Consider the following 23,568-nt stretch of genomic DNA (forward strand, 5'->3'; position numbering starts at 1 on the left):
GGAGAAAGGAGGTCATGTGTCAAAAAAAACTATCCCTGTAGATAAAGTAAACTTAAAACAAACTTTTGCATAAGTGTACTATTTACCATTGTGGTATCCTGGAATGTCCATCTCATCCCAAAGCCTTTGACACCCACCCTTAAGTTATGTCACTCTCCGTGGAGAAGTACACATTAAAGTACATAAAGTTCATCCTGTTCGCATTTCACACAGCCGAGCAATTGTTAACGAAATTTACGACTTCCCAGATGAATACAAACACTTTCTTCATCTTCCAAAATTATGTCCGCTGGCGCAGGACTCTCTGTGTCAGGGGGACGCTTCATAGCTGTCAAGATTTGGGTGGACCAGTTCTTTAAATATTTTGTAGTTTGAACTTGCAAATATGAAGATGAAAGGTGATAAGATTAAATTGGTGAAAGGACAATCAATGGACAAGACAAGTCCCACCTGTCTGTGGGTCCAAACGCCAGAACGTGATTTGTCTGCAAAATGCAGTCCAGGGTGTACTGCATGGAAGAGAGGTTGACATTCCAGTGTCAATAGAAAGGGTCGCCGACTTACGCCCCAATAAGTTTATATATTGGAGTAAAAGCAAATTATACAAATCATCATACAGCGATCATTAAAAAATATAAAGCGAGGCTCCCCGCAGTGGTAACGTCGGCGCCTTGTAATCAAGCGGTTCTGGGATCGATACCTGGTGGAGGCATATAGTGGTTCAGATTCCACTTTAAATTGTACGTCCAGCTCCGATTAGCCTATCTGTTCACAAAGTATAGACTTGAAACAAAAACTTAACGACTAAAAATTACAATGGAATTACATATATTAAAACAATATTCATCATCATCTATACACTTATTTATATCTTCATTACGAAATTTCCTTAATGCATTCTCGCCCACCCTTGGCCATCTCGCTAAGACAATTAGAAATTTACACAACGTTTGCTTATGTACCCGGTAAATAATAAAAGCAGGGGAAAAATCCTATTGGAAGGAAAATACTTACTCTTTACTCCTTATCTATTCCTTCGCGCACACTTCAAATAATTGAAACACTTACGGATCTGCAAGAGAATATATCTCAAGAAATGCAATGTTTCGAAGGCAATTATATGGCAGAGAAGTCGGCGAAACGTTGAGTCAATCGGCGTCCTCATAACGCCTCGAGGCAGAGGAGATGTCCGTACGTTAGTCGCTTTGAAAACCTTCTCCTCTTCAGAGAGCAATCAGTTTTCTCTGTTCCTGGGAAGGAGGAGCCTTTATCTTCACTCAAAATTCTCTGTTTATACAGTACAGAAATCAAATTAAGTCCTCCGGAGAGGACAAACAAAAACCTTTCGAGGAATGCGGCGAAAACACGACTCCGAGAATTCCATTATGAATTCTCATGTAAGACGATTCTGGTCGTTCAGCTTCTTTTGTTTCCATGCTTGACAGGGTCTGTGCTCCCCCACATTGATTATTATCCTTGAATTTGAGAGGTTGGAAGCTAATAATGGAGATAAGTGGCCATAAAAAATGTCCTCTGACGCGATTCCTGGATTTAGTATGTCATCATTAAGTGACAACAACAATAATGTTTGTTTTTTTCGTTTGTCGAACCGACAGGATAGTTTAAGATACTGAAACTTTCATCATTCGTCAAGAATCGAAGTATATTATAGTCACATCCCGATTCATAGCTGTACAGTCACGGACACTGCCGCGTCGTAACGATTCCATTGAAAGTCAATATATTTATTACATATACATGCTACGTAACCTCGAGGTCTCATGTCCCAGCAAGTTAATCCGCTCGACCACTTGGTCTCGGGTAGCGAAGCGACATACACTTGGGGAAGCATCCATAGCAGTTAAGTATTATAACAGGATGTCTACCAAAATTCTTGACTTTTACTTTAACAAGAGATTTAGACTTGCTTCAAATGCACACGAAAATTAATGCTTCAAACTTCATCATAGATAGGGGAATGGTCACATTATTTAATATTTTCACAAAACTTCACACATACAAGAATGTAATTCTTAAGAAACAAAGTAAACAAATCTTAATCACAACTCAATAAAATTTTAGGTTTCTAAAATATTCAATTTTATCAAATCCCAGTACAGGTATATAACAATGTAAGTTCACTATACTGTAAAAAGAAAATTGCAAAAATTCTTGACCAAAAGCATAATTTCTTGACTTTCTTGATCTACCTGTTGATTTCTTGACTGGCAGACACCCTAAACTATGCAATAATCAAGGGGAATAGCCTATCTAATCTGCGTTAGTGAGTCTATCGGCCATATAGGGTTGCTTAAAAATGGGGGGTTATTTTCTTTATACATTTCCATACCTTACACTTTTCACGGCCGATGGTGTTACTTCTGATTAAAGTAAAGAATTAGGTTCGTGCTAGAACTACAGGCCAAGTCCATGTTGTAATTAATTGTTATTTATCTAAATTTTAGTGTGATATTTATTGGAATTCTTGTTAATTGAATATTGATGCAATCTTTGAATGTAAATTGTGGGTTCAAATTGTTAACAATTTAATGCACTTGTTGTAATAAACTTGGAATTGCAAGGATTTTTGTGTATCTAATTGAACAAGAAAATATTTGCTTAGCTCTCACTACCTATGTAGTTACATGGCTCTAGGATTAATGGGGGCCCAGTCAAGCTTTCTTACTGTGTGGTAAGACTAACACGTAACTTGCCTCCCACATAGAGGTAGCTTACGCGTGTGTGTCACAACTTCAAGCACAGCGGAAAATCTGGACTTAACTTGCATTTTTCTTTATGGAATTTCTTACCCTTAAGGCCATTACTATCCAAATGCGCGTATATGTACTTGCAAATTATATAAACCGAAGTTATAACTAGAGCTAGGAATTTTAGGTGCTGCACCTTAAATTTTTTTGTGTGAAAATGGGCAAAAAAGTGACTCATCCCCAAAATAAGCATGTATTGAACTCTACTCATGGTGTTTCACAATCTCATAACCTTTTCCATCTTTTTCACAATCTCAGAACCTCTTGCACCTTTTCGCATCTTTATCATTTTTTTAAATACAACTAGCGCGCTGTTTAACCCCACCCACATTCGAGGCACGGTTTCTTGGCACGCGATTCTTGTTTACCGCACAACAATGAATCGGCTTTCTTCAGTTCTTGGACGTTAATGTAGTAAGCGCACGGACTTTAAACAGTGCCAACAATGACGCGTTACAATTGCTAGAAGTTGTGCTCTTTTTGTCCTATGCTGTATTGTTTACGAATTATTGTAGGAAAGCTGTTTTGTTTTTGTTTCCTTCTCCCGTCTCAGCTAGCAAGGTAACTGCAGTCTGTGATCGACTGATCGATGCACCGGATTTGCTTGTTCACCATGCCAAAACAAAGTAGGCTAAAATGTTGGGAAACTGCAGGACATTGTTACACAGTTTAGCGGTGATCGCATTTAGAGTGATGGATCTGTTCTGAGGTGTAATGTGTGTGATATTTCTATTGCTGTAGATGACAAACACCAACGCACTCGGGTTGTGCAGCATCTACAAAGTGGGAAGCGACAGCAATTCATTGGTGAGGCGCTTGCATCTTCGAGTTCCAGAAATACAAATGATTTTTTCAGTGAGACAGCAAGGACATTTATAGTGTGTGGAATACCTCTTTCGAAACTTAACAATCCCGTCATGAAATCATATTTGCAAAAATATACTGGGAAGTCAGTTCCAGATGAGAGCACCTTAAGGAAATATTACCCTCAACCTCTTTATGAAGCTAAAATCTCGCAGATCAGGCAAATAGTAGCTGACCATCTAGTCTATTTCATACTAGATGAAATCACAGATAGGCAAAACAGGTACGTTTTGAACATTTTAGTAGCACCTCTCAATGGACATCAAGTGAAACCCATGCTTTTAAAAACTTATCTTATCGGCAAATCAGATAATGCAAGTGTAATGTAAAGTTTCAATGATGCATGTTTTGTATTGGGGGTAAAATATGATAGTGTGGTTAGTTCTTCAACCAAGCACCTTACATGTTAGCTGCGTTTTCTAATCTGAAGAATATGTATCCTAACTTAAAACATGTGACCTGCATTGTTCATGCTTTGCATCGAGTTTGTGAAGCTCTTAAAGATGAATATACATATGTGAACGAATTTGTTTCTAGCATTAAGAAAATACTGACAAAGGCTCCTTCTAGAATACAGAAGTACGTAGAAATTACGAAACTTCCACTACCACCCTCTCCCATCCTCACTAGATGGGGTACATGGTTAAAAGCTGCAGTGTTTATTTGAAATTATTTCCATACAATATCGACATTTTTAGATGCTTTGCCTAGTGATTCCTCAGCTGTAGAAAAAAGCCAAAAATCTTGCACTTAAACAGGAATTGCAAGATGAACTCTATATTGTACATGGCTTCTCTTTCCTTACTACTGCAATCAAAAAACTGGAGGAGCAGTGTCCTGAAAAGAAAGCACAGTGGGCTGTTTTGATGGATGTGCAACGAGAGCTGCAAGGGGTCGGGGAAAGAGAAGTTAGAACAACGTTTAGCCAAAAACCCTGATGTTCAAGAAGTCGCAACCAACAAGGATGTGGATTACCAGTTGAAAACAAAATACGCACCACTTGTATCTGCTTAGTGACCGCAGATGTAGCCACACTCAGAAGAACATAGAAATTTTGAATGTAATCTATTTTAACAATTTTCTAGATGACTAATTCTACGCAAGTAAGAAGAAGCATGTTTTCCTTTATGTCGCTTTCTAATGTATCAGAGAATTTTCTTTGCTTAGTTATATTAAACGATTTAAAACCAGAGAATACTCTATGTGTTTATCCAGATAAGTTGAATCATATATGTATGCACTGCTCACAATAAATTTTACATCTGAAAATTGGCACCTTTTTTTTGCACCTTTACTGGCAAATTTTTGAACGCCCCACCAGAATCGAACCAAAAGTCCACTATGACTAGAGTGACCAACTCTCCCATATTTCCAGGGAACTCCCGCATTAGGGCTTATTTATTTTATCCTCCTTCCCGGATTGACTTTGTACTTACACTATAAAAATGTACGATTTATCTATAAATAATTAGATTGTGTCCGTTTTGAATGTCTAAAGTAAAGTAAAGTAAATTTGGTTTGGGTAGATTTTTCAATGTAATACCATACCGTGGACAAGTTCGGTTAAAAACCGAACTCATGGTCTCGTTATCATCTCGGTACCATCACAAATAACGATGAAATCGAACAACTTCGACCCGCCTTACGGAATTGATTTCTTTCTCATTTTTTTCAAAAGTTGTTTTTGAGCACATATTGAGCGCCTTCCTATACGTGGCTGCCTACCAGAAGACAAATATTTATTTTCCGTCAGTTCTAGAATGTTGAACGTTTTCAGAATCAAAGCGAGGGAGCGCTGGTGCTTCGCATCATGTTACGACGCAACCGGCTGCTCGGTATCCGTGATTGGACAGCGAAAGTTTACCTGCAGACGGACATTCGGGGCCAGATGTTGCCAGGGTTATCCACCTTGGATCCGGCCAGAATGCAAAGGAGAAGAAAACACGAGCTCTTGTACCGAGAATGGCGGAACGTTGTGGTTTTTTCTTCGTAAGGAAATGCCGTGCTTGAAAATTCATACGGACCACCTGCTGGACTCTTTTACGTGGCCTGTTTTGGTTCTTCCTCCTAGCTCTGAAGTTGTTGACCACTTCCTTCTCAACTTTATGTGTCGCTTTTGTCCTCAGCCGCCATTCCAGAATGTATCTTTCGATCAAGGACGTATTAGGGGGGTCTTGGGGTCCGGACCCCCTAAATTCAAGAAGAATTACTCTGGTATTGCCAAGATATAGCCTACAGCTATTTGCTCTATTCTTAAATAAACTACTCTCCTAACATTTCATTAATGATGTGACAAAGAATGACGGAACCTTCCGCCAAGAATGAATGATGTGAAATAATAGCCCCCTTTTAATTTCCCATTTTTGAGCTTCTTTTCAAATAATTCACTGGGCAAACAGAAAAAAGTGACATTGAAGAACTTGGACTGAAAACGGTAGTAATTACATGAAGATCCAACACATTACTATACTTTCAAGTGATTAAACAGTTTCAGGATTCACCATGCAGGTACTGAGACAAACAATGTAAAGGCAGAAAGGACAATCAATGTTTATAAACAACAATTGGGACAAGGAGGTCAGTCACTTCATTAAACCTGGGACCATTTACGTAAAAGCAATAGCCTTAAACACTAGGCTATCAGTCAAAGCAATGGAGGTAAACCACAGCACTTCTCCATTGTAGTGAATGCAGAAGTGCATAACTGGACAATACATAGTGTGTTATTTTAACAATTTCCAGTGGGGGTGAAATTCACAGTAAATACTTTTGAATCATTGGGATATTATACAAATTATACATTTCCCACAAGTGGTAAAAATTAGCAACTATATGGTAGATTCAACTCCCCCATCAAATACCACCCTGATAATACTGCTTCACATGTCAGCAGGTTAGCAGCATGGCACTCAAATGGCAACCTCACATATAATCAACAGAAATGCTTATATTAATTCAACAAATAGAATATTTATCATCGGTCACATACTTTTTTATGGACAAAAAAAAATCTGGTGTGGTAACTATTATTTTCTTTCCACTTCTTGTATTTCTGCCTCTTTGGTTAATTGTGATGATGGAGATGAAAAATGAACTGACGAAATGGACCTTGGGACAGATACAATTGTCGTGTGAGAACCAGAGGGGCTTAACTCAAATTGCCAAATTTACAGGAGTGAGGAGGCAATGATGTAATATTAGGAATAAGACTGACTCTTAAAAAGGGTAAGTAAATTGGAGACATGTCACTCCACCTTACTCCTAAGGATTAGAAGTTGAGATATGTCTCCAAATAGAGCTCTTCAGAGGAGTTCATTTAGACAAAACTGAAAACTGCATATTTTAAGTTACATTTCTCTGGTTCTCATATAACGCAATGGGAACACATGCCATTAGCATTATACGAGGGTCACTATTTATATTTTGAGCCTAACAATGAAAAAACAGGAATTTGGCATTGAAAACTGCTTTATTGTTTTTCGAAGTATTCTCCTTTATGGTCAATACACTTTTGCATTCGTTCGAACCATTTGTCAAAGCAGTTTTTCCAATCTTCTTGAGACACCTCCATAATATGGTTTTTGAACGCATCAACGGCGTCTTCCGCCGACGAAAATCGTTGTCCATGCAACTTATTCTTGACATTCGGGAACAAGAAGAAGTCATTGGGTGCCAAATCCGGACTGTACGGCGGATGACCCATCAATTCGATTTTTTGACTGTTCATAAAGTCGGTTGTTAGACGAGATGTGTGACAGCTGGAACAACTTTTGTTGGATTGGGTTCATCTTGAAACACCCATACAGTCGACTGCTGTTTACGTTCCGGCTCATATGCATATATCCATGATTCGTCACCTGTTACAATCTTATATACGTCTTTTGAAGCACCACGATTGTATTTATTGAACATTTGTTTGCACCAATTGACGCGAGCGTCTTTTTCAGTTTTTGTCAAATTGTGTGGGATCCAACGAGAACATACCTTTCTCACAGCTAAATGATCATGTAATATTTTATATGTGCTGGTGGAACTAATGCCTATCGTTGCCTCAATCTCACAGTATGTCACATGACGATCTTGCAGTATTAGGTTTTGCACAGCATCAATGTTTTCTTGAACAACAACTGATTTTGGACGACCTTCGCGAATCCCGTCGGTGAGCGAATGGCGGCCACGATTAAATTCGTTATACCAGCGTTTCACACTGGCAAAGGATGGGGCTTCATCGCCAAATGTGGAAGTAAGTTGATCGATGCACTCTTGTCTTGATAATCCACGTCGAAAATCGTAAAAAATCATCGCACGAAAATGCTCACGAGTTAATTCCATTTTATTGTTGTCGCGCAATCTCCAAGGCAACATAAACAACACAAATCAAGCTATTGACAAAATATTTGAAGTACGTTATGGTCAATAATGCCAGACGATTCCGTGCAAACGTCAAATCGCGCCTAACTTCAATCAGTGTTGCCAAGGCTCAAAATATAAATAGTGGCCCTCGTAGCATCACCATTCTGACATGGAAGTCAACAACAACTAATATTGTTAGATGTATTGTGAATAGTAAGTTTTATGCAATTAATCCACAGTATGTTCACTCCCAAAATCTCAATACTCTCTAAAAGATTGATATCCATTTAGTACACCTCTAGACAGAAAGCGACTGAAGATTAAGTGTTCTGAAGTGTACCAAAAATACATAAGTATAATGAGGGTTATTTCAGTGTTAATTCTTAACATTTGTATTTGTTACACTGCTAAATCAGTAAGCTGTTTCCAAAGATAATGCCTGAAAGTATATTGGAAAAGCTACACGAGCAATTTTGAACAGAAGTAATATTCAACTAAACTGACAACTCTACGTAGATATTATTTGATTACAAACTTTGCAGAAACATGTCAAGTACATAACGCAGAAGAAAATAAACCAACACACCATCATTCCAATAACAGTGCAAAAGCCATGAAAAAATAATTTGACAATCAACATAAGGAACCAATATTGCAATTTCTGTGATGCTTAGGATAAAGGTTAAGTGGTAAGCGTCAGCAGTAACTTCCTTATCTCAACTCTGGAAGTCCTAGAACAATGAGACAAAATCTGTGATGATAAGCACATTATAGGCTACAATTATATTTGTGTATAATACCCTAAAAATTATTCCATCATAATAAATCTTTGGGTCAAAATTTTGTTTGCTTTAACACTTCATTTTTTTTCTCACTGTGCACCAACAGTGTACGTCATAATTATTTGAAGCTTGAAACTTGAGTAGTTTCATTTCTACAGGGTCATAAACATGTACTTTTTTTTTAATATTTCCACATTTAGGGTAAAATATCTCTGGTGGACAGTTATTTAAAAATCTGAAATTTGTACACAATACAGTACTCTATGATAAGTAACTTAAGTTAAAATTTTGAGTTTGAGATTCAAGTGGTTTAAGAGATACGGTCATGCAAAACTCATGAAAAATTCAATAATTCATGTTAAATAAGACATGTCTAATTTCATTTTTTATTAACATTATATATTTTGTGTTCAAATTCTGTAAACCATAATCTGAAATGTAAATCAACAACATTACAATCCTGAAATGGAACTGAAATATATTTGATACATAGATATATTAGAATTTTAACAGAGGAAGAAAATTTACAAAATATTTTAATTGAGATTACAAATTCTTCTTGTATGCAGGTATTGCTTATATTGTAGAATAATTTCTATTGTAATTTATGGTTTTTACAAGTACATAAACATAATATTTCATACATTTCATATTATACTTATTTTTACAGATAGTCTTTCTTGCCTGGACAGAGATGACTGTAATCATCATTTTCGACTTTAGTCACGGTCTCTGGTCCAATGCCAACACCATGCCTCTTTCCTAGTTCTGGTGGAATGGCCTGATCTTTCACTAGTTCTCAAGTCAAGCTTACCAAACGCTCCGATACAACTCTGTAGCTATTCTCTTTCGAGACCATGACTCAGGTAGCAGACTTATGATTTTCACCTTCTCCTTGTCTGACATGGTACATTTCTCTGTCGATCAGTTCCTCAAACTGATCTCTGGATCTACATTTTCTTCAGGATTTTCCATTACACATCTCAAGATTTCTTTCTAAAGCACCTGAAACCTTCCCTATCTTTGCTTTCATGGCAGGAAGTCTCTTCTCTGAGCTCAATTTCCTCATTTTAGATGCCGACAAAACCCCTAATAGAGCACAAGCAGGGTCCACATTTTTTAAATGTTCAGGAGGAACACTGGCGTAACTAACGGGCCCGCAGTGCATGGGGGGACCAGGGAAAGGGGGGCCTGTGCCCAGCCCGTACCCTCGTACGTTATTAACTCTAGAATGTAATCTCGTCCATATTCAATAATGTGATGCTTGCTAATGTTCATTCTTTCACATATGAGTTTTTTTCCTTGTTTTAAAAAGAAAAACTGTGGTAGAAGTTGTACCACTCTGCAGCTGTTCCTCACTCTGCCAGTTACTACAGCATCCCCTGAACACTCATTCAGCAAACTTGAACTTATAAAAACCTATCTACGTAGTACTTTGTCACAGATGAGGCTTAGTTCGTTAGCCTTACTCTCCATTGAAAGTGAAGAAAGCCAGAACATAACATTGAGAGTGTGGTAAAGGAATTCATGTCCTCGAAACAACGACCCTTTGGGAAAGTGTGATGAAGATCTGCCAATGGTAAGTTAATTTAGTTTCACAAAAGTAAGGTCAGATGGAATCAGTTATGTTTACTTGTGTTAACATCACACTAACTAACTAACTAACTCTCTACCCTTCTTGAACCTGAAGGTTCATGGCTGCAGCAACACAGGCCTTCCATCTGTCCCTATCCTGAGCATGATCTATATAATCTTTTCCATCCCTACCGATTTCCTTTAGGTCCATCTCAACATTATCCCTCCATCTTCGTCTTCCTACTGGTCTCTTACCATCAGGTTTCCCAACAAGAATGCCGTAAACTGCTCTTTCCTCTCCCATTCGTGCCACATGGCCTGCCCACCTAAGTCTTCTTGATTTAATTATTCTAATAATATCTGGACATGAATACAAATTATGTACTTCTAAATTATGTAACCTTCTCCACTCACCTGTCTCCTCATCCCTTTAATGTCCAAATATTTTCCGAAGGATCTTATTTTCATATACTCTCAATTTATGTTCCTCTTTCAATGTAAGGGACCAAGTTTCGCATACATATAACACTGTTTTGTATATTTTAACTTTTAGTTTCTTAGATATTAAACGAGGTTAACACCAGACTAAGAACTCGAATAAGAGGAAGATTCAAAGAAGGGGGCCCATTTGCCAATAATGCAGGGGGGGGGAACGTGATCTTAGTTACGCTACTGAGGAGGAGGAACACATTCCTCTCTTTCAACAGTTTCTAGTGGTTCAAATATATTTTTTTGTAACAAGTGGGAGCACAGCGATTTACCTGAAACAAGCTTTTAAATTGTAGTTCATTTTTATAGAAATATGATCTGGAAGAATTTCCCTAAGCCCTTTAGTGATTCTCTTTTTCTGGATTTTTAAAGGATTGCTGCAGCACCGTCCGAAAAGATGGTGACACTTTAAGAGATACTTGATTTCATGGTACTTACAGAGAGAACTCGCATAAAAAAAACCACAGCTGTTGTTGTTCTTCATAAAACTCACTCATTTTCTTTAATTCCTTTTGTACTGTCCTATAAACACATTTGTAGAATTCTTCATTTGACAAAACACCTACAGAACACTGTATCACCATGTTTGGAAAAGATAAATGTGCACACTGGAACACAACTCAAACAAACTGGAACTAATGCTGACACAGCATTGCAAGTTTGTGCCTGTCCAGACTTGTTAAGACCTGCAGTCTTCAAATACTGAAAAACATTTCAAAACCTCTACACTCCTATAGAATTTAATTAATAAATAATCAAACTCATTTACATTCCAAGTTGTAGTTTACAGAATTTTAATACAAAATATGTTAATAAAAAATAAAATTAGACATACTCGTATCTTAACACGAATTATTGCGTTTCCATGAGTTTTGTATGACCGTATCTCTTAAACCACTTGAATCTCAAACTCAAAATTTTAACTGAAGTTACTTATCATATAGTACTGTACTGTGTACAAACTTCAGATTTTTAAATAACTCCCCACCAGAGATATTTAACTCTGAATTTGTTATTGATTTTTCATAAACTGTACAAGTTTCTGACCCTGTAGAAAAAAAATTACTCAAGTTTCAAGCTTCAAATAGGCTAATTATGACGTACACTATTGGTGCACAGGTAATTGCAAAAAAAAAAAAAAAAAAATGGAGTGTTAAACAAACTACCTTCCCTCTAAAAAAAAATTCTGAAAATTACATTTTGAGCATTTACGATACAAAATATTGACCTTCAGATTTATTATGAAGGAATATTTTTAGGATATTATATACAAATATAATTGTAGCCTATAATGTGCTTAAAGCCACGGTAGCTCAGTCGTTAGGATGTCTGACTACCATGCAAGAGACCTGTTTTTGATCCCAGGGAGAACCGGAATCTTTTCCACCTGTTCAAGTGGCTCCAGTGCCCACCCAAAATTGAATAAAGTGGGCACCTGGAGGAAACTGCAGAGGGTAAAGGCAGCCAGGGACGTGGTGCTGATCACGTCACCCCCATCTTTGGTTGTGATCAAGAAAGTGTGAGGCTCTAACTTCACACCCCCTATATGCCTTCATGGCGTGGTGCAAAGCACAGGGGAGCACTTGTCTTCTTGTTGTAGGACTTATCAGAGTTGAGATAAGGAAGTTACAAATTTAGAAAATGACACACACCATGATTAAGAAATGTCCTCCATATTGAAATCAGTAATAATAAATATAAAATAACAGTTGTTCTTGTTCTGAACTCTCAAGATATGAGGCTCACACCACACGAAATATACTATTTTTCAAAAATGGTCAAGCAACCAATATTTTCTCTTCTGTACCCCTTGATATGCATTCACGCCACTGTGAATTCATAAAAAATAATTAATGCATGTGTTTTTCTATTTCTTTGTTAGGATAGCAAATGATGAATGAACTGATGACATAGATAACAACGGAACGTGCAATAAGCCTCATGTTTTAGGATTGTTGTCATTTACAAAACTTTACGTTATATCAGTGATGATAACAAAATGTGGATCAATGTGAAAATATGCACTACTCACATCCACATATGAAATCCTGAATAACAAATCACAGGCAAATAAGTTTACCAGTCCATGGTATACCTTTGTGTATTGAACCCGGATCACAAGGCAACATCATTACCACTACGCTATTGGGGAGGCCTAAATATTCAATTAAAATTGCAGAAGCAAGTGACGCAAGTTAACAGAACCAAGTTTCCTGCACAAGGAGTTGCTGGAGAGAGCTCGACCAATGAACACATGAGAAGGAAAAGGATTGTATAGAGGGCGCAACACGATTGCAACCCACTCACTTTGTCCCCATCTTTACCATTGTTCCACAGACTCCTGGCACAGACTGTAAAGGTATGTCAGTAACTTTCAGAGCTATAAAGATAAATCTTGGTGCACTGATATATCGCTACCAAATAGTAACTTAACAACATAAATTAGCTCCATCGTCCTGCCTAGTGGTGAGAGATAAAAGTTAATCTAAAGCGATTTGTTCATATCTCAGAACCTAGAAAATGTGAACATCTATTTTTTTAAAATTTTCTAAATTTGGAGATCATACAAACAGAAGTTTAAAATTACATGTTTATTTATTCACTTGATTTCATTATGCCTTCAAGTTTTTATTGTATTCGCATTTTTGTTATTCCATGTTGCTTTTCTTCCCCTTTATTCTTATTGTGATCATTATGATGGGTGATGATTAGATCAAATTGATCCAAGGACACTAACAGAGACCAATCATGCCCAGGATAGGACTTGAACCCAGGAACTTCAGGGCTGAGACCAATATTGTCACTTAACAACTGAGGCAGCTTAAAAGTTTTTAAGGGAGATTTCACATCAAAGTGACACATGTTGCTGTTGTTTGGTTCCTTCCCAAGCAGCATGTGTGTGTCACATGTCACTTGGTCTGAAAGTTGCCTTCAAGTCAAGAAAAAACTCTATCTACACTTGGTAGCTAATCATGTACAGGGTGGTGCACAAAATGCCCTATTATTCAATAATCCCATAACATTTTTAATATCATATATTGAATGTTCAAAATGCATATTCGGGTGAGTTGGTTCATGGAAAATCTGGTAGATGTCAGGAGAAATCAGTATCGGACTCTAACTTCCTGCGAAACAGCAGTTTGCAAGATGGCGGATAATGGCCGGTTGAGTGTCCAACAGAAGGTGAAAGTTGTAATTTTTTTTTGCAGAAACGAATAGTTTGGTGGCGACACAAAGACATTTTCGTGCACACTTTGGTACAAGATGGGCTCCCTGCAAACAGACAATTTGCAGATTGTGTCAGCAATTGGATGCCACTGGCTCTGTGTTGGAGAACAATCGGTGGTGCCCATCAAGTGTCCGCACACCTGAAAACATTCAAGCAGTTCGCGTGGCTTTGACACGAAGTCCCAGCAAATCAACAAGGAGGGCAGCTGCCGAGTTAGGAATATCTCGTAGGTCAATCCAAAGGATTGTCCACTCTGATCTTCACTTCTTCCCTTACAAAAAGACAGTTGTTCACAATCTAACAGCAGTGGACAAGGAATGATGCCTCGTGGTTAGTGGAGGAAAATCATGTTCTGCACAACACTTGGTTTACCGACGAGGCGTACTTTCATTTAAATGGTGTGGTGAATAAGCAAAATGTTCAATTCTGGGCAAGTGACTGCATGAAAGTGAGAATTATGGAGAAAAGGTCAATGTGTGGGCAGCAACTTCAACCCATGGAATCATCGGACCTTTTTTCTTTGATGAAACAGTGAACAAAGAGCGATACAAGGACATATTGGAGAACAGATTTATTCCTCAGCTGTTAGTAACAGGTCTCCTTTACACACTCAGTGGCTCATGCAAGACGGAGCCCGCCCACATACTGCAGACATTGTTCATGATTTCCTGTATGAGATGTTTAATGTGCATGTAATGTCACATCGGTTTCCAGAATGTCATGAAGGTGGGAGACAGTGGCCCCCTCATAGCCCGGATATTAATCCATGTGATTTTTTTGTTGTTTTTTTTTAAAAAAAGATAAGGTATTCGCAAGGAAGCCTGAAAATGTAGCGCAACTCTAATCGTGCAGTTGTGCCATGCAATTTTGGAAGACTTGTGCTGAAGGGTTGTGACAAATGTAAAGGTTCCCTTGCAAGAGGTTGTGAACCATGGACACATTGAACACATTCTGCACTAAACTAACTTTCCATACTCAGATAATTAACTATGCATTAAGTTTGTAATATTTCGATGATAAATAAATGTGTAATCAACAAAACAAATTGTATGACATTTCGTGCACCAGCCTGTGTTAGCATATATGTGAAACAGTTGCATGGCTAAGGTAGTTAGATTATCACTGCTCTAGATAGAAAGAATAATTTACTTCCTTTTAGAAAAACTACATTTCTCATGAGTAGAGACTGGATGTTAGGCAAAAGACTACTCTTTATTGTTATAGATGTCATAAAATTGACATGACTCAATACTGACCAATGTCTCATCCGATAAAAGACAAAAGTAGAAAGTGGAAAATTTGAAGAAGCATTTAGGGCTTATTTTAGTACCTACAATATTCCACACTTCCACACACTTTAGTGTCTTTTTTGCCTACTTACATATTTTGAATTTTGTTAGTGCCTCACAAGTTTCAACTGCTATCTTATAAATATAAAAGAACATATAGTGTGTCATAAGCTTGTATAGTACCATATCACGAAAATTTTGCAAAAGTTAAAAAAAGGTTCTTAATTATTTGATTATTACCACTTTCTGTTTGATAAGTTCTCCCTGGTTTACAAACGATACAAAAAATGGTAGAAAAACAACATAAAATTTGTGAAAAAGTTGAAAATCATGAGTCTACAAAAGCAAGGAAGAGGAAAAGCAGAGAGTGACATTGCTGCCAGCCTTGAAAGTCTGGTACTTAGTGAATCACATTACACAGTCAGTGGTTTTGAAGAATGGTTTGATATCTATCTATCATGTTTCACATCCATTCTTACCTTTATAATTAACATATAAAGGTAGGGGAGTAAAAAATTAGCAAGACACCAGGAAAATACTTTACTAAATACCTACAGTAATATTCATTCCATTCTGCACTGGCCGACTTGGTGGCAGAGCACATTAAGTGGTTGAATTTTGATCTCACCACCAAAGTTTCCACGTTTAAGTCCTAGCCTGGGCACACGTGTTATTGGCAGTGTACCATTAACAATTTCATTCAACCATCACTTATTTTCATCACTGTGATTAACAAAAGTGGCAGAAACATTATGTAAAACAACAAAAATATAGATATGTTCTGCATTGGTAGTTACTTGACAATACTGACATAACCAGTAGCTCAAACAACAAATTTGTGAAACAATGTGTGTTATAAAGTAATCAATGTACTGTTCATAAATATATAGTGAATGTCTAAAATGTAACTGCACCTTATTATCTATCCAAGGTCCACCAATGCAAGTTGAAGTGAAAGCTAGCAAAATCCAGTTCCACCCCAACGTGAAGATACAAGGGTAAGTGAGTGATTAATTGATTCAAAATATTTGGGTGTTTCCACACACATGGCCACAGTGGCAGAAAGGGGGGCATTTTTCGCCACTTTTGCCCCTGCAAAATCTTATCTACAAAGGAAAATATACTATACTATACTATAGTATCTTTGCCCCCCTGCCTACCAAAGGCCCCCCCTCTACCTACCAACCTTTAGGCACGTGTGCAGGCGTGGGTGTGTGTGTAATCTTGATCTCATGTTAACAGTCACATATGAGGGCCTACAGTGTGATTCAAAAGTCCCTCCACATATGAGGGCCTACAGTGTGATTCAAAAGTCCCTCAACACCACCTATAAAAAGTAAAGGAGTTTGGCTGGGTATAGTTGGCCATGATAGAAACAGGTTAGGTTTAGGGGGAACCACATTGGTCTGTTCCAAGCAGACGTCCGCCATATTGAATTCAACTCAAAATTTTAAATGGGAAGTACAATCATGCAGTCATGACTTTTTCCTAATTAAACATAGGTTGAAGAAACCTTCACCACGACATTTCTCGTGTAATTCTAGCCTTATTAGATTCTAGTCTGAGTGCCATGCAGGAAACCCAGGGTGGGTGATCTAAAGTAGGAATTTTTCCAGCTTTGTCCCTGCATAAAGCGACACTATGGCCCACCCAGCCTCAAATCAAATGGTACGCGGGGGTAGATAAATGAGGCCACAGTGTGATGCTGATCACATCACCTCCAAGATGGGCGGCATCGAAAGTATGCGAGGCTCTACACCCACATACCCTAAATGTGCCTTCATGGCACGGTGCTATATGCACAGGGAATTTTAACTTTACCTGTATATATTGTATTTGTTTCTGTACCCCTGAGTACCTATGTTTAATTTTACATAGGCATATACGAAACCTCTACTATGTCAAGGAATGGCTGAGGACCCCCTAAAGTCTTACTTGTCTCTGCCCCCCACACTGCGGGCTTTTGTGGCTTGTAGATCCAGCACTGGTGCAAACACTCTGAACATATTTCACCCTGTTGTTATTGTAGATAATTTGGAACAAGCATCATATCTTCATTGATTTGTTTCATACAGGAGGAAAGAAAACAAATTAATCTTAGCGATACTTAAATGCAAAAGTATGCTTTACAGCAGTGTATCGCAACCTAGGGTTACTGCAATCCCTTTTAAGTTCATAAAAAGGGCATCGGGGAAGATTTTTCTTTTCAGAGTAAAAGTGGCTGGGTTTCCTACAAATTCTAACAAAAAATTTAAAATGTTATAAATAAGCATAGCAAGTCACAACATGCTTGCCTGACATCGAGTAAGTTCAAATGTGAATATGATCAACGCTAGAACTGATACTTAAACACCATTAATAACAACAGGAAACTTGCATTTACAATCATTTGAAAGTGGTATTGTGTAGCAGCTAGTTGATTTAGCATGCTTCTTTGCCAAAATAGAAATTCTTAACTTTCAAGTTTATCTTTTTGTGAGACGTTACATCAAATTGTCAGAAGACATGGTGAAAATAGTGTAATTATGAGTTCTACAGCATAAACAAACATGTAGAAAAGAAATGTAATATAAGTGTTCATTAATTTAAATTTTTGCTGAAATTTTGTAATAAGATGTCCTCTTTTTCCCATTAGAAAATATGGTAACAATGTCCCAATCTGTACTCTGCCAAGACACTGGAAAGAAAAAGAAACTAAATGCAACAAGATCACAAAATTGTGAATGTGTGCACTAATGAATTGTGTAAAGCTATGTATTATGTAGAAATTGTTTAGTGTGTGATGTGAAACATTATACAGCAGCATGCATTCTGGAACCATCTTCTCAGAACCAATTAAAATTGCGAGAACAGTTGGCGATGAACTTGATGTTTACCATGCCCAAATTGTTTAAAATAATCATCGATAATGCTGTCATTCTGTTTAATACCCATGCAGAAGTTGATTGAAAATATTGTTGATCTTATGCCAAAGAGACATGTGTGCAAAAACAATAGGAACATACTGAAAAAACAATGTGTAAAGTTCCAATATTTAATGATTTTCACATGTAAAATAAAGTGTAGATCAAAATTTAAGCAATTTAAAATTTGAAACTTAATTTGTTCTTTCCGAAACAAACTAGAAAACCACAGCTGGGTAAAAACACCCACACATAATCACAGTAATAAACAAGCTGCAGAACTGATCTCAATCACCCAATAACTCATAAATAAATTAAACCTAAGAAAGCATTTACTGCCCAAAAATTGGTATCTGGTTTTTATTTCTGTCACTGAATGTGATGACTGCAAATCATGAAACAAACATGGTGTTAGTTTTAGACAGGGGGTTGGCGTGACTTTCTCAAAAGTGTTATCAGCCATCAGTAGGACAATCATGCCTGCTAGATGTTATCACCCCCCTCCCCCAGAAAAATACCATGTCTTCGACCTAGATTTTTGTTCATCTCGCTCTTTTTTGCAATCCGCACAGTGATTTAGGCACAAACACTCCTTGAAAGAACTACCACTCATGAAACGGTTACTGCGAAAATACAATGAAGTCACATACCCCTGTCAATTCTTCATCTGTCTGTTTCTTCGCAATGAGGTGCAAAGGGGAAGAAGAATCACACTTTTATAGGGTCAGTTTGACATTTGTGTGGTGAGCAGACGACAGAACTCCCCTCCTCCAGTGACAGTCAGTGTGGAAGGGAAGGGAAGCCCAGCTGTACGTTGTCCAAATCACGAATCGCACCACAGAACTATCTTTTCGTCTAATACCTAACTCGTCTCATTTGTACTTTTGTAGTTAAATCCAGCCTTGACTTTACAGTCTAGCTCTAGTTGCTTCACAGAAATAGTATCCCCATTTTAGGTGGGATTTAGCTCTTTTCTGCCAATCCAATGTGACAATACTGGCCTGTGTCCGGCAGGCCTCACCGGCAACTGGGCCCCTAAACAGGCATATGAATAACCCCAGACCACACTTGCCCCAAAGTCTTTCCCTGCTCTTCCCTTGCATTGGCACCTGCTCCTCTTGTTACCTCTTGAGGGTAGCGGTATGTTCTCCCTCTTCTCTTCTGACAGCTGCAGAAAAAAATGTCCTCTGCAATATCTACTCGACGGCAACAATATTGGTTAACGTGTTTAACAATGTTGTAATTTCATTGAAGCAACTTTTTATGCCACGCCGCTGGTTTTAGCTTTGTATTAATAGTAAAACAACTGATTATATCATAACAACATACATTTAACTTTACGGTTACAATAGTGATTTTCAGAAAGTGTCATGTAAACTTTCAAGTATTTGTTGTGACAGCAAACCAAAACAGGTGATTTTATTCTTACTCATAGTGTAACTGGTGGCTAAAAAAGTATTTGATCAATGCAATTCCCACAGGAAATAAAGTTATTTTAAGCTAATTGGTGGCAATCATGATGACCAAACTTGGTACACATATGACTTACAATACTGTGAGGGTAAGACACCCTGGCACCCCTAGGGGTGTGGGTCGGAAGGATTTTTACTAGTTCAGGTAATAAAAATTAGGTAACACTTTACCATACCGGAGACAGATTTCTTCAAATTTACAGGAGAAAGTACTTACGCAAATAATTTTCTGTGGCTGCGGTGGCTCAGTCGGTAACGTGTCTGACTACCATGCTAAAGGTCCCGGGTTCGATCCCCGGCCGGTTCAAATCCGGGAACTTTTCTAATGGTGGAAGCGGCCCCGGCACCCACCCAGCGTCGAATAACATGGGTACCTGGGGGAAACCCTGGGGGGTAAAGGCGGTCAGGGGCGTGATGCTGATCACATCACCCCCACTCACGACTGGATCAAGAAAGTGTGGGGCGTTACCCCCACACCCCCTATACGCCTTCATGGCGTGGTGCTATGCACAGGGGAACACTTTACTTTTTTTTTACTTTTTTTACTGTAGCGTTGTTGATGTTCGGGAATGTAGTTTTGATCCATTTTAATGCGAATGCATGTGGTTTTCTACGAAAATCTATTTCCGACGTGCTATTGCTGCTGCCACCATTTGCTTTGTGCACGAGAGCACAATACACTCTCGTATTGTCCATATAGGCCTATGTTAAATTGAACGAAAGGAGTGCTAATGGAACCTAACCTAACCTAGTAGGCATACCTCGTCCCCGTGATGGTTCGTGGGGCTATCGTCAATTTTTTGGGCTAACGTCAATGGTTTTTGGGGCTACCCGTGGATGGTTTGTGGGAAATAAGGCACAACAGTAAGTTCTCGTTAATGTAAGAAATATACATTATTTTCGTTAGAAATTCATTATTTCACCTAAAGAAATGTTTCGCAATGCAGAACAGTACGTTAGCAATGTAAAAAATTGTGAAATAAATCATTGATAGGTGTCTCAGGTATAGTAAAGTAGTACAAAAAATTATACTAACAACCAAGCAATACAATACCACACATAAAAAAGAAAACTGATACATTTCTAGGGTGATATTTGATGGAGTGGGCAAGTGGGATGCCCCCTCCCTTGTTGATAATTATTGGCACTTGGGGTGGGACACCTAGCCCCCTGCTTCAAGTATTATTGGAATTTTCCCCAGCTGATTTTTTTCACACATCATATAGTGTAATACATATATGCTGTTTGAACTATCATGACAAAAACGAACCTAATCTATTATGGTGTTGTTGGAAATAGCTAAATTTTATCTGTGTAAGTCACATAAACAACCATGTTAACGCAGCGTCCAAAGGGCTCGCATTTCTACAATTTTCAATCGTTAGCAAATCAGTTTACAAAAAATAAGAAGAAGAAAATGGAGATAATTAAAAAAATATGTGTTGTAACACCCACTACATTCATTTTATGGAGACTTTGGGCACGCATGGTAATATTTATTAGTGTTTCTCCAGAAGTATTACATACGAAATCATGCGAGTACATGAAAAGATTAATAAAGAATATTTGGAGGCCGGCGTGTTTCTCCAGAGAGCAGTCAATAAATGTTTACGAGACATTAATATATATTATGTCAAATTTTGGATTAAAAAAAAATATTTTGCGCTTGAAATGTTCCTTCAAATGTAACTAGTTCGTCACGTTATAAACGTTTATTTTCTAAACAACTGTTTCGTAAATTATTGCCATGGTTACAATTGACAGTCTGTCTAAAGTACAATGTCATCAATAAAAGCACTTGTCAATAAATATAGACTTCCAGAGGAATGAACTAAAAAAAAATAACAATGATGATTCATCTTTTGCACTTACCGTAAACAGCTATATCCTATAAACACTAAACTGCAACGATTACAATATTATTTTGCTAGCAAAATCAATTGAATAACAACCACACGCAAGCGCAATTCTACAGTCTTCTGCTGTCAATTTCGATTATAGAGGACACTAGTGGCAAAGACAAGAACAAGGTGCGAAAAAAACACTACTGTGATGCGCGGCGACCAAAGCATGCAACGCTGTAACCAAACTTATTTGTAAACATTGGTCGTGAAGAAATCAAATAAAATTAAAACCAGTGGCGTAGCGCCGTTCTCTGGAGATTCCACACGTAACATATGCAGGAGCAGCTTAAGGACCAGGCGATTACGGTGCGCCGCCCTCGGGGGCGCCAAACCGGGAGAGATCTCCCTTGAGTAGCGCCAAAATCTTATTTCTGATTACCTTAGCGTAGGTATCAGTTTTAAAAAGAGTTGGTTTGAAATTACTGCTACGTATTACATAATAAGTGTACTCCAAAATCATGTAGCAATAGCTGTCATTTTGATTTGAAGTTACTGCTGCATATAACATAATAAGTACATTGCAAAATCGTGTAGCAATAGCTGTCTGTCAATATGGCGTGATGATCTAATGAACACTTCGGTTATTAGTAGGTTCTAGCCAGGCGTCGGTCTAATGGTAGGTGCAAAATTATGTGAATCATCATCAGGCCCGGATTTAGGAGGAATGGATGGGTTGTTGCCCCGGCCTCCAGTGAGAAAATTGTCTTGAAAAGACCGATATAACGGAAGACTGCTTTGAAAAGAGCCACATAATAATAATAAAAAAAGAGACAAAAATGTGTGAAATATAAAAATATAACTAATCATTTGACATAACTTGGCCTAAAGGTTACAACGGAAATTGTGTATATAGGTGGGATGGATCTGTGGCAAGTAAAATATTGGTGGCCCTCTTAGTGGGGAAAAAAATCGAGAATTCAGTAATATATATGTCATTAATGATGCCAGAGGAGTGGACGGACGTACAGTTGTACAAGAAATTAACTTTTACCAAATATCCTGCCTTCCCATTTTGTGTTACTGACTTGTGTAAACAGGGGCGAAATGGAAATTTTCACCAAACAGAATACTTTCCTTTTGTTACCATGGCAGGCCCGTAGCCAGAATTGATCTCCAGGGAGGACTCACGGGTTATCAGGGGGGCTTTGTAAATCAAGTCCATTTTTCAAAAGGTTAACAATGTTAAATGTTTATGTGTGTGTGTGTGGGGGTCCTTAAGTTACACAAAGTTGAAAAATATCACACAAATACTACATTTTTCTATATCTTTTAAAATATCACTTGAAGTGTTTTTTGGCTGCTACTAAAATCATCCCTTACTACAGACTCCATATTACGTTTGATGATACAGATATTTATATTACACAAGAAAAGATGGAGAATTTTCAATCATAGTGCCTTCCGTACATTTCACTCCCTGGCCGAAACAATAAAACTCCCTTTTGTTCCCAAAACTTGGGAGCTGTTAACCTTTGGCGCAAATGCAGAGGGAATTTGCATAATGACATCCAAGTCACAGATTTTTGTATAAATGGGAGGTCGCAACAGGGGGCAACGAAGATACAGATAAAGAAGCTCCCCTGTGAAGAAACTTTCTGAAGTCTAGAGAAGAGAATTTCCTAAATACTTGCCACTACTTAGACTTCTTATAAATAAGATGAACAAATGTAATAGCTGCCGTTCATGTTCCCTTAATTTATCCTTCACCAAATTTGTGAGCAAGATAATATCTGCTGTCTACATTTTCACTGTAAACAAATTACACAAAATAGTTTTATATAATTTCAAGGGAGCTGACCTCAGTGCCAGGGGGGCTGACGGTAGTTCCAGGAGGGGCTCAGCCCCCCACCCTGGCCCCTGCCTGGCTACGGGCCTGTACCGTGGTGTTGTATTTTTCGTCTGATTACTACAGTGACAAGATTAACGACTAGTGAAATAAC

The 23,568-nt window shown here is 37.9% G+C and overlaps 1 protein-coding gene across 2 annotated transcripts in view; it reads right to left on the bottom strand.

Moving 5' to 3' along the window:
• Positions 1-21,699, bottom strand: part of LOC145988613 (protein Fe65 homolog) — a 486,515-nt gene extending 464,816 nt beyond the window's left edge. For both annotated transcript variants that reach the window (XM_083123618.1, XM_083123617.1), the window contains exon 1: positions 21,597-21,699. The gene's annotated coding sequence lies outside the window, so the exon portion shown is untranslated. The remainder of the gene's footprint in view (positions 1-21,596) is intronic.
• Between the last annotated feature and the right edge of the window lie 1,869 nt (positions 21,700-23,568).

Source organism: Lepisma saccharinum, chromosome 6 (assembly GCF_977018435.1).
Source record: "Lepisma saccharinum chromosome 6, izLepSacc3.1, whole genome shotgun sequence".
NCBI lineage: Eukaryota > Metazoa > Arthropoda > Insecta > Zygentoma > Lepismatidae > Lepisma > Lepisma saccharinum.